The sequence below is a fragment of the Protopterus annectens genome, chromosome 3.part1 (assembly GCF_019279795.1).
Source record: "Protopterus annectens isolate FY-2018-M chromosome 3.part1, PAN1.0, whole genome shotgun sequence".
Lineage (NCBI taxonomy): Eukaryota > Metazoa > Chordata > Ceratodontiformes > Protopteridae > Protopterus > Protopterus annectens.
In genome coordinates, this window is record NC_056732.1 from 1,892,147,536 (window position 1) to 1,892,161,884 (window position 14,349).

The window sequence follows — 14,349 nt, forward strand, 5'->3', positions numbered from 1 at the left end:
TTGGAGTCCTTGGCAATTTTTCTTTCAAAGCTCGCCTTGGATGATTTAATGAGGGATCTTAGTTTCTTGCTGATACTGATCAGGGATGTCTTCTCTTCTTGGGATTTTACTCTTTTCTGTACTAGTTTCTTCCTTCTGTTGTATAGCTTGTTTATGGCAGGGGTCCACCAGACTGGTTTCCTTTTCTTGGAGGAGTGAGTCTTGGTTTTACTTGGGATAGCATGATCCATGCATTCTTGCAGATGCTCATAAAGTGCATTTGTAAAGGATTCAGCAGCTTGGACAGTGTTATCTTTTAGCATGGGGGTTGTGACACTTATCGCCAGGCCCAATATCTGTATCTGTATCTGTATCTATATCTATATCTATATCCATATATCTATATATATATATATATATATATATACCTAAATAGATAGATGTAATACACACAGAGAAAACTAGTAGTTAGTGAGGAATGAAGTTTCTGTGAAGAGATGACTTAGAACCAGGAAGATAGATCCATGAACTGTAAGCAAGCATAGTTGAGACTTCATAGTAATCAAGTACTTATGACACACTTGGAAATCAGTACTTCTTTTTTGAAAATAAAAGACATTAAATAGAAAAGTGCTTTTGCCCTTTACTGGGATTCATCCAGTCAAACCCCAGTTTACCTGACATACAGTATTTCTGTGTTTTAACATATAGTTCATTGCCAATTCCATCAAGTTGTGGTCATTCACATAAATCATAGTCTGGCCACACTACCATGGGACAGGTGTCATATTTCAAGTCTATTTTATATATTTCCTTTTTTTGGTAGTTAATATGTTATATTTATGTGACACATACATATCCTATGTGGTTAGTACCTAATAAACAAAAACACTTTGCATAAGTCTTGTCACAATGTATATCCATTTACATGTCATTTTATATTTTATGTGTGTAAATTGATGGTATTTGCCAGAATTAAAATGGAGAGTAAGTGCTAACAAATACGTGACAACCAGCCAAATTATAACCTTTAAGTAATCTAATGTTGTAATGATAACTACAGCGTGTCAGGTTTATGTTGGGAACTATGTACCTGACCCAGTAACTGAGAGCACATACCTTGTATCCCTTATGTCAGGCAACTTACCACCCTTTCAATACAAAATGAATACACACATGTAGTGATCCATCTATTCCAAGTGTATGTCAAGACACCTGAAAGAAATCAGCATGTGCTAGGTTTTAGATAAACTACAACTTTTTATGGCAGTGAATCTGATAGGTTCATAGATTAGTACTAGGCATTCTACCCTTGCGAGCCATTTAAGTCTAGCCAATTATCCCTTGTGAGACTCAAACCCTGCACCTTATGTTTGTAAGGCAAACAGCTTAACCATTAGGCCAACCTCCCAACCTCATCGTTAGGCCAACCTCCCACCCTAACCAACCAAACTAATGAGGAAAGATATGTCTTATTCCTAATTCAGCATGATCACTATAATGACAATATGTGTCAGAACAGGTAGGTTACCAGAAGCAGGCAGCACAATGTGTGTTGTAAGTTCTAGTTAATGTTCTGAAGACAAATGACTCCAGTATCATGATAGTCATGTGGATGTTGCCACAGCTGTAATCCCTATCATGCAACAAAGGGTTCCCACTATGGGAATCGGTGAGCCTGCAGTAAGTGTTAGTTACACCAGTGTCTGTTGCATTAAATCTTACTGGAGACACCCAGGAGAAATGGAAAAATATGATTGTATATAGTATTTAATCCTTGTTAGTATATGGAATCAACTTGACCATTAGGTATAAACAATACATGACTCTATGGGTCCATATTATATGCGCGAATGCTTAGGTTATCGACTACAACATGATCAACACCTATTCAGCGAATGCACAAGTCAGCGAAACCTCACAACACAGAAAAACACATCACTGAATGCTTTTACTTGGCCAACACCGTTACACCCACTAATGAAAACAAAACACACTTCCCACTACACCGCTCACTACATACTACCCACCCAAACAAAATAAATAAACCACATACATGCACAAACCTAAACCCTACTTCTAAACCTACACTAACCCTTACATACATTACTTTCTATGCACTTACCTTAACCCACACCCTAACCCTGTAACTATTGCACACTTACCTTAATAAGCTATACCCAAAGAAAATAAATATTCCACACACATACACTTAACCAAACCCTACTTCTAACCCTTACATATATTACTATCTATACATTTACCTTAACCCACACCCTAACCCTAAGGTCCGTAACTATCGCACACTTACCTTATGGAGCTACACCGCAGAAGGGCCGACTATGCTGAATCGGGATTTTGAATTTTGTGGTTTCCAGCATTCGGTGTTCTCGTGGTTTGCTTATTAGGTGTTGATCATGCCGTATTCAACAACCTAAGCGTTCACACTTACGATATAGACCCGACTCTACTTAAAGTTGAGAAAGTAGGGCTTAATTCTTTTATTGTAAATTCAGTACTAAGGAAAGTTAGATACAATAAAAATATTGCTTGACTGTCAACACTCATACATACTGAAACAATGCTGGCGATGCAAGCTGTAAAATTAACACAAGGTCTGCTTGTGGTGAGAGGGATGAAAACCAGCTAAGTCTGTGGTGGGAGGGATTAACACAAGCTCAGCATGTGGTGGGAGGGATTAACACAAGTTCAGCCTGTAGTGGGAGGGATTAACATAAATTCAGCCTGTGAAGAAAGGGATTAACACAAGTTTAGCCTGTGGTGGGTGGGTAATCATCAGAAGCATAGCAATGGCGGAGTGAAGGGGGAAGGGGGCATAATTGAGAAAAGCAACTCCTTCAATATTTTTTTCTGTACATTTTTTTTTTCTTTTTGCTTAAAAAACTGAGGGTGGTGGGTAGGTCTGGCTGTAGCAAGCTTATTGGTAAAAATATACCAAATAGCTTGCTACAGTAAAAGCTGACTCTTTTGTTTTTTTTTTGCTCTTCGCTTGGAGAGCTGAGGGGGGCTATTTTGTGAATGAGCTGTGGGTGCTAAATGATCCATCTACAGCCCTGGTAATCAAAAATCTGCTGCTTTTCCTAAAACAAATCATAATCTTATTACAATTATCTGACATGGTAGTAACTTAGATGGATATAAAGAAACCCAGAGCAAATATGTAATAGTAATAGTGTTATTAACACTACAAAATTCAAATCAAATAACACAAAAAAGCTTGCTTTTTAACTTCTTACAATGGAAGAGAACATTCTCAAGAAAGAGAAAATTTACTGCTCAAAAATAAATATAAACGTAGCCACTCTAACTCACTTATACAAACACCTTCCGTTACAACCCACCCCAGTTCCCCATCATTTCTGACATGATTACTTGGAAAGCCTATCTCTTAGACAGCCTACTCGACAATTAGTACACATTCCAATGTCATTCAATAAAAACAGTGACTGTGGGCTCTCTACCTGGTCTGACATATCATGAAATAAGCTCCACACCAAGATAAGAACTACCAGTGATGTCCGCATATTCAACCATCTCCTTGCAGCACAAACTTAAATTCATCATAGCCGTTTTTAAATTCTCTCCCCATCTACTTAACCCTTTCTGTATCTGAAAAAAAATTGCATTGAACTATGCTAATGTGTGAACATTGTTCTACATCAGTACTTTCTACAAAATTTAGTGCATGAAACTTATACAAGTGTATGCCTATAATTGTTGTGCCAATATTTGTGTCTATTTCCATGTGTATTTTATAAAATGGTGATGGTCACTTATCGCCAATAACATTGTATTGTTTCCTTTTAGAGTCATCGTGTTCTTCACAGAAAATGTGGGATCGCAGCCATACATGTCTGGCCAACAAATGTAAATAAATAAATAATAACTAAACCATTTTCTGCTGCATTTCAGCCTTTCCAGAACTGCCTCAGACAGTACATCAGGAGGTGTGTATCATCCCTTCTCATCTCTATGTGTTAAACACATTCATAATAGCCATAAAATATGTTATTCATCCTGGACAAATTACCCTTATTCAGTATGAATAGTTCTTCCATGGATTTCCCCAGAAAACAGGCCAAGACTAACCCCAAAAATACATATATAGCTACATGAATATAAACAAAAACTAGACTAAAAAAAAAAAAAACATAGAAAAATATAGATAAATGTAGGCCAAGATTAACTTAAAACATAGATATATAGATAGAAAGACAGACAGATCCTTCTCTTTATTCTGCACCCTCTTCCACTTTATCTCCCCCTCCCATCCTTTTCCCCTTCCAACTGTCACAGTTCCCACATTCTTCTTTTGTACTTAACTCACTGTTCTACCTGTCCACCAATATCCAACTTACCATCTCTCAAAAATCTATCCACCAAAAAACCATTAGAGCTTTTGACTAAACCTTAGCACGGGATATAAATAGGATGTGCTGACATTTTTTTATCATGTAAAGGGGTGGCGTGCCCCACAAAAAATTTGGGCTAGGCTTATAAATGCCTTAGGGCAGATAGACTAGTATAAACCTATGAACCTATGAACCTAATCAGTATAGTCCAGATTAACCTATAAGTAACTCTGTAAACATAATTGTATATAAGTTGATATTAGATGGATAACTACCATGCCAGACACACTTGTACTATGTTGCTATAATGTTTTCATATGCTGGACATTGTATGAGATAGGCTCTCACTGTGTCAGATAGATTTCTATGATGTTATAATATTTTGCATGTTTAATATTGTATTTATGCTGTCCATTGTATTGTAAACTAATTCTCTGTCTATTACCTTGTACTTCCATTTCCTAGGCTGAGTTTCAAAATGGTTCACCTGGATCAATGCTCTACAAGATCAACAAATGGCAAATAAAAAGTAAGATAAAATAAAATAAAACAGACTGATAGGATAGATAGACAGACAGGCTAATATAGATAGACTGATAACTATACACACAAATACATGCACACGTGTGTGTGTGTGTGTGTGTGTGTGTGTGTGTGTGTGTGTGTGAGATTATATGTATGTATATATAGATATATAAGCATGTAGCATAGCAAAGAAGTTTAACTGAGGGCAGCCATTTTGCGCTCAAAAAATGGCTAATTCTAAAGTCCAAAGAGATTACAGTGAGAGATGGACAGGTATTTTTCCTGAACATCTCCTTTCAGAGCAGGATCAGTAGCTGGGATTTGCTATTTACGTTAAAAATGTGATATAAATAATTTCCATCACTATACCAAAGACTGATAAAATATGTATGCTAATATGGTTTTAAAATACACAGTTGCAAACAGTATAACAGCATAATGCCAGAGGCTCCCTAATTTTCATGACTTTATTCTTTTCCAAACACTGCTAATGAGAAATGATTTAGAACTATGTCCTGCATTACTAGATTTGGTGAAACTAGTTATCTTGAGAATTGTAGAAACCCAGAAAGCTGAAAGAGTTTATATGAATTAAAAGTTTATATTGCACCTCAGCTAAAAAGTATGAACTACATCAACTGAAAGGAAAACAAGTAATATTGCAATCAACCAGCAGGTGGCAACATGAGCCTATGCGTCTCTCCATTAACTGCTGGCTGTGAACACATGGAAGTGAGAGGCTCTTGTGACACTGATGAGAAAGTGAAACAGAACAGACGGCAGCTGCACAAGTTAAGTTTACATGAATCTGACTCCAAGCAGAGGTCCTTACTGATCCAAAGTTGGTTTTTAGGCAACAAAAAATTCTGTTACCAGCCGACTCTATCAAGCATATAAAGCACTGAATCGTTTGAGTATCAAATATAGCAGGTAAAGTTTTATTTTAATCTGATTTGTTTATTAAAACATTTCAATTGTTGTAGTGAGACGTGCCCAAAAGATGCATGTTTTTCTCTGTCAGACTAGTTTCATGTCATAGAGCTGCTTAAATAGCTGCTTTGTTAATAGAAGCATGTGTATGAACATTTAATATGTATGGCTTTCCCTCGGTTTCTGAATGTTGAACTTCTTTGTTCTGTTAAAGACTTTATTAGACAACTAGAACAATAAATTTAGGACAACTGGCTCCCCACAGCTTGTCTGCCTTTTCAAAGCAATCTATACCCAGGGGCTGACTGATTAAGAAAGCAGCTTAGAAAATTAGCAAGGCAGTTTTACTTACATCTGTCAAGTTCATTACACTTTGTATTTATCGGTAAATATTAGGCGATCAGTCTACAAACTATTACAGGCCTAGCCAATAACCCAATGTAAGAATCAAACCATATATATTGGAGATATAGACCTTAACCACTACGCCAACCCAACCCCAAACTGCTTTACTGGGTTTTAAACCCATAGTTGCTCAGTTTCACATAGCACTACTGCATTGATTAACTAGTTATGCTAAATGACAATACAAACTGTGTGATCTATGTGATTCCCTGAATATTTGCATTAAGTTATTAAAAAAAAATATGAGGTCAAGTTGAAGTTATTTTAATCTGGTAATGTGAAGTGTGCACCTTTAAACAGCCCACTGAGAACACAGGGAATGCAACTACACCATTTTGTAAATTCATTTTTAGTAAATAGCTATTGTTAACTATTTTAGATTGTAAGTTAGCTCCTACTAAGCTACTCAAAGCTGCCCATTGTTTGGTGACTTTGCTAGAAAGTGCTGAGAATTTGCTTTCTCCTAGAGCAATCCATTACTGAAAAGATGAAAATAAGTATTTTGTTGTACTTCTCTTGAAAGTTGTGACTGTATTTTAACACTTTCTTAAGTATTTGCTGTTTTTTCTGCACTATATATATATATATATATATATATATATATATATATATATATATATAAAACATCTCCTTACTGCTGCTTTAAGTACTTAAATGCACTGTATTACATTGTATCTGTTAGTTGCAGGAATGTTGTAGGTAGTTTGTATGGTCTTGTTACACCTGGGCTCCAAAACAGCTAGTCTACATTAAGTAGTTAATTACACTGTATTACATTGTATCGGTTAGTTGCAGTTAGTTTGTGTGGTCTTGTTACACCTGGGATCACTGTATTACATTGTATCTGTTAGTGTACGGCTGATATAGGTATTTTTTATGGTCTTGTTACACCTGGGCTCCAAACCAGCTAGTCTACATTAAGTAGTTAATTACACTGCATTATCCAAACCAGCTAGTCTACATTAAGTAGTTAATTACACTATATTACATTGTATCTGGTAGTTGTAGTTAGTTTGTGTGGTCTTCTTACACTTAGGCTCCAAACCAGCTGTTCTACATTAAGTAGTTAGATACACTGCATTACATTGTATCTGTTAGTTGCAGGGCTTGTTGTTGTAGGTAGTTTGTGTGGTCTTGTTACACCTGGGCTCCAAACCAGTTAGTCTACATTAAGTACATTGTATCTGTTAGTTGTAGGTAGTCTGTATGGTCTTGTTACACCTGGGCTGACTGTATTACATTGTATATGTTAGTTGTAGGGCTGTTGTAGATAGTTTGTGTGGTCTTGTTACACCTGGGCTCCAAACCAGCTACTCTACATTAAGAAGGTTTTTTCTGTACTCTTGTGGCAGAAGTGTGCTGATCTAACCTGTATGAGTTGGGGATTGCTGGTGGAAGGCTTATTGTGTGCTTTTGTCATTGGTTGTTAGCATGAAACTTGTTATTCTTTGATCGTATTTAAGCCTCGTGTATGCACAATGCTGCTGTCTGCACAACAGCAGTTGGCAATGCCTAGATGCAAAAGCCTTGTAGCTCAGTTTTCCCTAAACACTGTCAGTGAAATCCTTAAAAGCCTGTGCAGTCACTGAGACATGGTTCAAAGCTGAAGAAAGCACCCCATCCATGCAGGGTTACAAGGTCTTCCATACGTTCATATCACAAACTGACCATGTAAAAACCAAGGGGAGATGGATACATCTTCATTAAGGATAAGCACACCTGGAGACTGGTCGAACAGTACATCTCTCTCAAACTACTCCATGTGCAATTAACCATAAGCAAAATTTCCTTCCTTCATAGCTAGCATGAAACAGGAAAAGCATACCACATATGTGGACTTACTGGAGTCACTTGCCATACAGCCCAACACCTTACTCATGGGTGATTTTAGTTATCTTACTATCAATGGGAAACATACACAACCACAAACTTGCTGACTCAGAGGTTCTTGGACTTTGTCAATGCACTTGCTCTGCAACAGCTAGTCAGCACACCCATGAGGGCCCTGGACATAGTACTCACTAACATAGGAGAGCATTGCACCCCCTCATGTCATGTCCTCCCTGGTAACATCAGACTATAACTCAGTCTCTTTTGATGTACTTGTAAGACCAGATATCCCATCAAGCGAAAAAAAATAAAAATAAATAAACGTTTAAGAATTTTTCCAAGAGAAATTATCTGCTATTAAGTGAAGGTATAAGAAGTTTCAAAGCCCCTTTGAACAACAGATAACATAGACTCTTTTGCAGAGGAGTACACCGGTGTCTTGTATAACCAGTTAAGCAGTTGTATAGAATCAGCTGTACCTGACCAGATTAAAAGCAGGTCTTCCAAAAAACAAGCCAGCCTGGTGGACCCCTAGTATAAACAGGCTATACAACAACAGAAAGTAACTAATATCCAAAAATAAAAGGGAACTGGCTCAGAAGAGGACAAAAATCCGTCTATAGCTTAAACAAATTAGAGATCTTGTCAAGTCCCCCAAAGCTAATTATGGAGCAAAAATAATCTTCTTAGCTAAGAATAATCACAAGGCGTTCTTTAACTACATCCAACATCTAAAAGGGAGTACCCAGTTATGCACTGAACTGGTTGTGGATGGCACCACATACTCAACTGAAGGTAATAGCCAACCTGCTAGCTGTCAGATTTGGAGCAAACTTCAGCCCTCCCATTCCCACCGGTCATCCTCTGAAGTATATCTGCTACCATTCCTCAGCCTATTATCTCAACAGAGCAGGTCACCTCTGTGTTCTCCAAGGCCAGAAACATGGCATCAGTGGGACCAGATAATACCGCAGGTTGCCTTTTAGCCAACTTAAAACATGATCTTGCTGATAGATCCACTTGGATCCCTGTTTAACCACAACCTGCAGGTTGACTATGTTACAGCAGAATGGAAGACAGCAACATTAATCACTCTGCGCAAAGGGGGACCATCAACCGACCCTGGGAATTATAGTCCCATAACCTTGACTAGCCTCATCTGCAAGACCATGGAAAGAATCATTATGAAGCTTATCAACAAGCACATAGGTAATCTCCAAACTCTAGCCCCAACCCAGTTTGGATTTAAGGGTAGATCATGCCTGTTAAACCTGGTTGATTTCTTCATGAAAGTCACCATGGCCCTAGATGAAGTAAAGGCAGTGCATACTGCCTACCTTCACGTAGCCAAGGCATTTGACACAATCTCTCACTCGGGGATCATAGAGAAACTTTCACAATTAGGCATTAACCCCTACATCACTAGATGGGTAGCCAGTTGGCTCAACGACAGGACGCATACTGTTAAAGTGGGTTACCTCACCTCTAGCAAAAGACCAGTCAGCAGTGGCATACCACAGAGTTCTGTGCTAGGCCCTTTAGTGTTCAGAATTTAGTTCTCAGAAATCAAGGCAAACATGGGTGGTCTGTGGCTGACCAAGTTCGCTAATGATGGAAAACTGGTAGCAATCATCAAGTCCCCCAGCGCTGCTACATACTGCAGAAAGGATTAACACAGATAAATGATTGGTACCAAAGCCATGCGTTGTAACTAAATGCTAAAAAATGCATTATTATTCTATTTGGGAAAGTTGTCATCCCTGCAAATTACATTATAGACAGCAACCCCCTAAGTGTAGACCCAGTGGTACATGATCTGAGAACTCAGGTTGATAGCAATCTGAACTTTGTCCACCATGTATCCACATTTGTAAGGAAATCCTTCTATGTGGCACATCTCATAAGTAAATATATCGCATCTAGAGCTAATGATGTTGTAATTCAATTATACTCAGCCCTCAACAGACCAGTAATTGAGTACAAGACTCCCTTTTGCATGTACATCACCAGATACCTGCAACAGCTGGAGAGACCAACAATGTTTCTTGCAAAGAAATTACAGGGTACACAAAACAAGTCCTATGCAGAAAGACTGAAAGCCCTGTCAGTGCATTCTGTCTCCTAGAGGCTGCTAAAGAGTGACCTGTGCCTGGCTTACAGGGCAATCTCTGACCCAGCCTGATGGAAATGCTACACATTCGTAAATCAAACTGCATGAGAGTCACTCACTACAAGGATCTTAACCTAGCCTCTAACACGAGCACATCATGCTGGAGTGATAGATACATCTCCCAGAGACTGCCGCTTCTCTGGAACAAGCTTCCCATTCACATGAAACAGCCCCAACCTGACCCTTTTCAAACACAACATAGATCAATGGATGGATGACTGCAAATTCACTCCTGGGGTGTTGCTTATAAACCTCATGGACAGAGGTAGTTATTGTTAATTACCATAGATTCTAACCTTTGTGAAATTCACTCATCTAACTACTGACAATTGGGGCAACTCAGAATAAGTTTGGATAGAATAGTATAGGCTGTAGGGTGTTAACCTTGTAGCCTGCTATGAACCTATGAAACTGTGGTTGTTACACCATTTTCCACCCATGACTGAAGCATATTATGTCACTCAAACAAAATTAAGTGGAGGAGCAACTTGTGTTTCAGATGGGAATCAAACCTAGACCTTTTAGATCACCATCTGCCTGTTCTGTCACTAAGTTAATGAAGCAGCAGGTGATGTTATCTAGGCTGACAATTAATGTAGAGGGCTAAAGCACTGAACTATTAATGTGATGTACTCTGTAGTCCAGTGTTTGATTCCCTCAGCCTCTGTTTGCCTACTGTGACAGCTGGTAACTTCAGAGCAAGAGGGACTGAAAGAAGCATCTGAATGAGTGGGGTTAATTGGAATGAGGTGGGGCTGTTTTACAATAGGTCAAGGGACCATTACCTGGGTTCAAACAATGTACAGGGTAATTTGCTTTCATCCAGAGTTTGCCTCAGTATTCAGTCTTTATGGCCTTTGTATTAACTGTGTACATCTCAGATAAATGACTGCAATCAACAAGGCCATCCTTAGGTGAAATGGAGATTTAGCTAAAGGACTTAGTGGGTCCCCTGTTACTACTTTCTTGTTTGTTCACACTTATTGCTACTTTTCACCATACCTCTCAAACTCTTAGTGCAGAAAGTTGGACAAAGCCAACAATAATGGGAGGACAGAGGAACAATAACAGGGATAGATTTTAATTAATACTCTTATAAACTTAGAAAGTTGTTAGAATATCTTCCAAAGGATGTGAAGACTGAAACTCAAATGTCTGTCATTATTTACTGACTTCCATCCTCAATGATTTGTCAGAAAGTCACAGTCACAAATTTTATGAGGAACAGGCCAAAAATATGAGGAAAAAATCTGGACAGTTGAGAAGTCGGCTGTGTTCCATTGTCTTCCAACCTTTTAACACAACATGAGTAGTAAAGGATACATGTAGTAATTATGTAGAAAGTAACTGAACAAAGCCAGCGGCCTAGCAGCCCCAGAAGATCATAGAGATCTACATGGTCTGAGGTGCATCTTACAGCTTTTTTACAACTTTTTGATCCCATGATGGCCTGAGCAAAAGTCATGAACTGGGAAAGAAACAGTGTTACGTTACTTTGTGTTTAAAGCTAAATTCTCAAAACCTACAAAACAGCAGTTCCCAATTAACTGAGAAGCCAAATGCTTGCAAGGATGTGTAAATCCTACATTAGGTTTGTAGGTTAATAGCCCTGGTAGGCCTTTTTAAGTGTAGCCTTGATCAAACATTTACCTAAGTTTTAGTTACTGTTCGTACTCTGAGAAGGGCAAGTTCTAGTGTTGGTATAATGGTTAAGGTGTTTGTGTGTGTAATATATATATATATATATTATATGTGTGTGTGTGTGTGTGTGTGTGTGTGTGTGTGTGTGTGTGTGTGTGTGTGTGTGTGTGTGTGTGTCTATATATATATATATATATATATATATATATATATATATATATATATATATATATATATATATAATGTATATGTGTATATATACATGCACACACATATGTATATTTATATTTATATTTGTTTTCAGCGGCAGTGCACTGATCTGAGTGGACCATTTTCAGGCACAGCCTGGGTGAGTAAGATCACATAAGAAATTAACAAACATATTTATAGATACAAGGATATGTTAAAAAATACACACATTTGCAGATGTGGGGTTTACCTCACAAACACAAGTTACAGGGTTTGAGTCTTACCTTTCCATTGGGAAATTTGGTTAGACTTAAGATGTCCTACATGGGCAGCTAGCTTAGTACTAACCTGTGTTACATAACACCTGTGTTATTTACCTGTGTTCTGTGAATATTTCAAGGTGGGCCCTGCAGTATTAATGAGCTGCTTTGTCCAGTAGGCACATGGGAGCCAGTCCAGGATTAAAGCTTCTTTTTCCCATCCATTGGTATATGTTGTTTTAAATAGGGTTGGGGATGAGTCTGTTTTATGTGAATGGGATATCTATTCCAGAGACGGGGTATTCTCTGCAAAATGCACCTGTCCATCCAAACAGTTCTGCTAATGTTATAGAAGAGGTTCAGGACTCTGGATCATTTTTTCCTGATACTATTTGTCTTGTGGTTGTGGAGCATGTCCATTAGCACGGAAATGTTAGTATTGGATGGAATAAATTGTAACTACTGCAAAGATAGTCACTTTTTTGCAATTTAGAAACTCTCATGATAAAACTTACAATTATTATCAGTTATTGTTTTTCCATGAATGGATCTTCCAGTACAAATTTGGGTGCCTTCAAATTATAGAAATATACAAATGACACATGCCTCTAAAATATTTTGTTGATCTTGATAATAAAATCAATGTTAGCTTAGTGAAAGAATATTATCCAGCATTTAGTGTACTTTTTTCCTCAATTCTAGACAAGAAAAAAATACTGGACGCATTTGGCAACAATGCCTATATGCTTTTGTATTTATCTCACAATAAAAGAAACTTGGCAAAATTTAACAAAACTCATCAGAATTACAAATTATAACTGCATTATAAAAATTGAAAATAAATGGAATTTTGAGATGGTGCATGATATAATCATTTGAGATGTCAGGTACTGTGGAATAAATATCAGATTTTTTAAATCTTTCAGCACTATGACTATCCATTAACACATATATTATCACATATATTGGTGCTGGGCAAACTGAAATGTATGCATGACAAATCTCATTGGCATGGATGTGGAGAAGAGTTTAATTAGTTTCGTAAGTAGTGGTCATGCCCAAGAATAGCTCCTTGGTAGGAAAAAACAATGCAGTATATCAAATTGATATTATAAAATGTTATCCCAATAGCATGTCCATATGAACATGTTATGCATTAATGAGTTGCATTTGTTGCTATGATAACTAAACTTATTCTTTTAGAGTATTGGAATCAAGAAATTCTTGATCAAACTTTATCAGCTGAAATATGATGACATTGTACAAACTATTCCTACAGAAAATAAAACTTTTTTTTTCTGGAGAGCATTTATTTTTCCCTCTTTCCTGGATATGTGAGAGGGGGGTGGGAGTGACTGGGATGTAAGATGACATTCAGTTTATATATCACTGAAGAGTGATTCTACTGATGTAAAAGATTTCATAAAAAGATATTAAAAAAGACCAGTCACTACTGGTGTCCCATGGGCTAGGTGCTTGGACCATTCTTTGTAGCACCTCCTTCTCAGATGTTCAAGCAAACATCAAGGGTCTTTGTTTCACCACATTTGTGGATGACTACAAGCTGGTAGCAGGCACTGAATCCAGGAAGTCTTCATTATCACCATCATCATCAACCCCTATTTTCCCATTTTCATATGAGGTTGGGTATCGTCTCAACTGCTGTCATCTCTCTTGATTCAGTGCCACTCTCCTACCTTCTTCAACACTCAATCCTGTCTGTTGCACGTCTTCTCTCACACACTCAAGCCACCTATTTACTAGATGTCCTCATTTCCTCTCAGTTTCTTCCTGCCTGTCCCAAATCCTCTCCACCTGATTGTCTTCTACTTTTCTGCACATGTGCCCAAACTACAGTAATCTGTTCTCTTTGACCTTCTCTGCAATTGGAGCTACTTTGGCTTCGTCCTCTCTGATGTCCTCATCTCTTCATGTGTCCCCAGTGTGCACCCTACCACCCATCTCAAGCATTTTATATCCTCAGTAGCTTTCTCAACTGCTCCGCCATTACTGCCTAGGTTTCTGTACCATGCAGCTATACTGATCT

At 37.8% G+C, this 14,349-nt stretch overlaps 1 protein-coding gene across 2 annotated transcripts in view; it reads left to right on the top strand.

The window, feature by feature from the left end:
* Positions 1–5,645: 5,645 nt before the first annotated feature.
* The window catches only part of LOC122798809 (single-pass membrane and coiled-coil domain-containing protein 3-like), a 150,969-nt gene continuing 142,265 nt past the window's right edge, over positions 5,646–14,349 (top strand). For both annotated transcript variants that reach the window (XM_044067930.1, XM_044067931.1), the window contains exon 1: positions 5,646–5,807. The gene's annotated coding sequence lies outside the window, so the exon portion shown is untranslated. The remainder of the gene's footprint in view (positions 5,808–14,349) is intronic.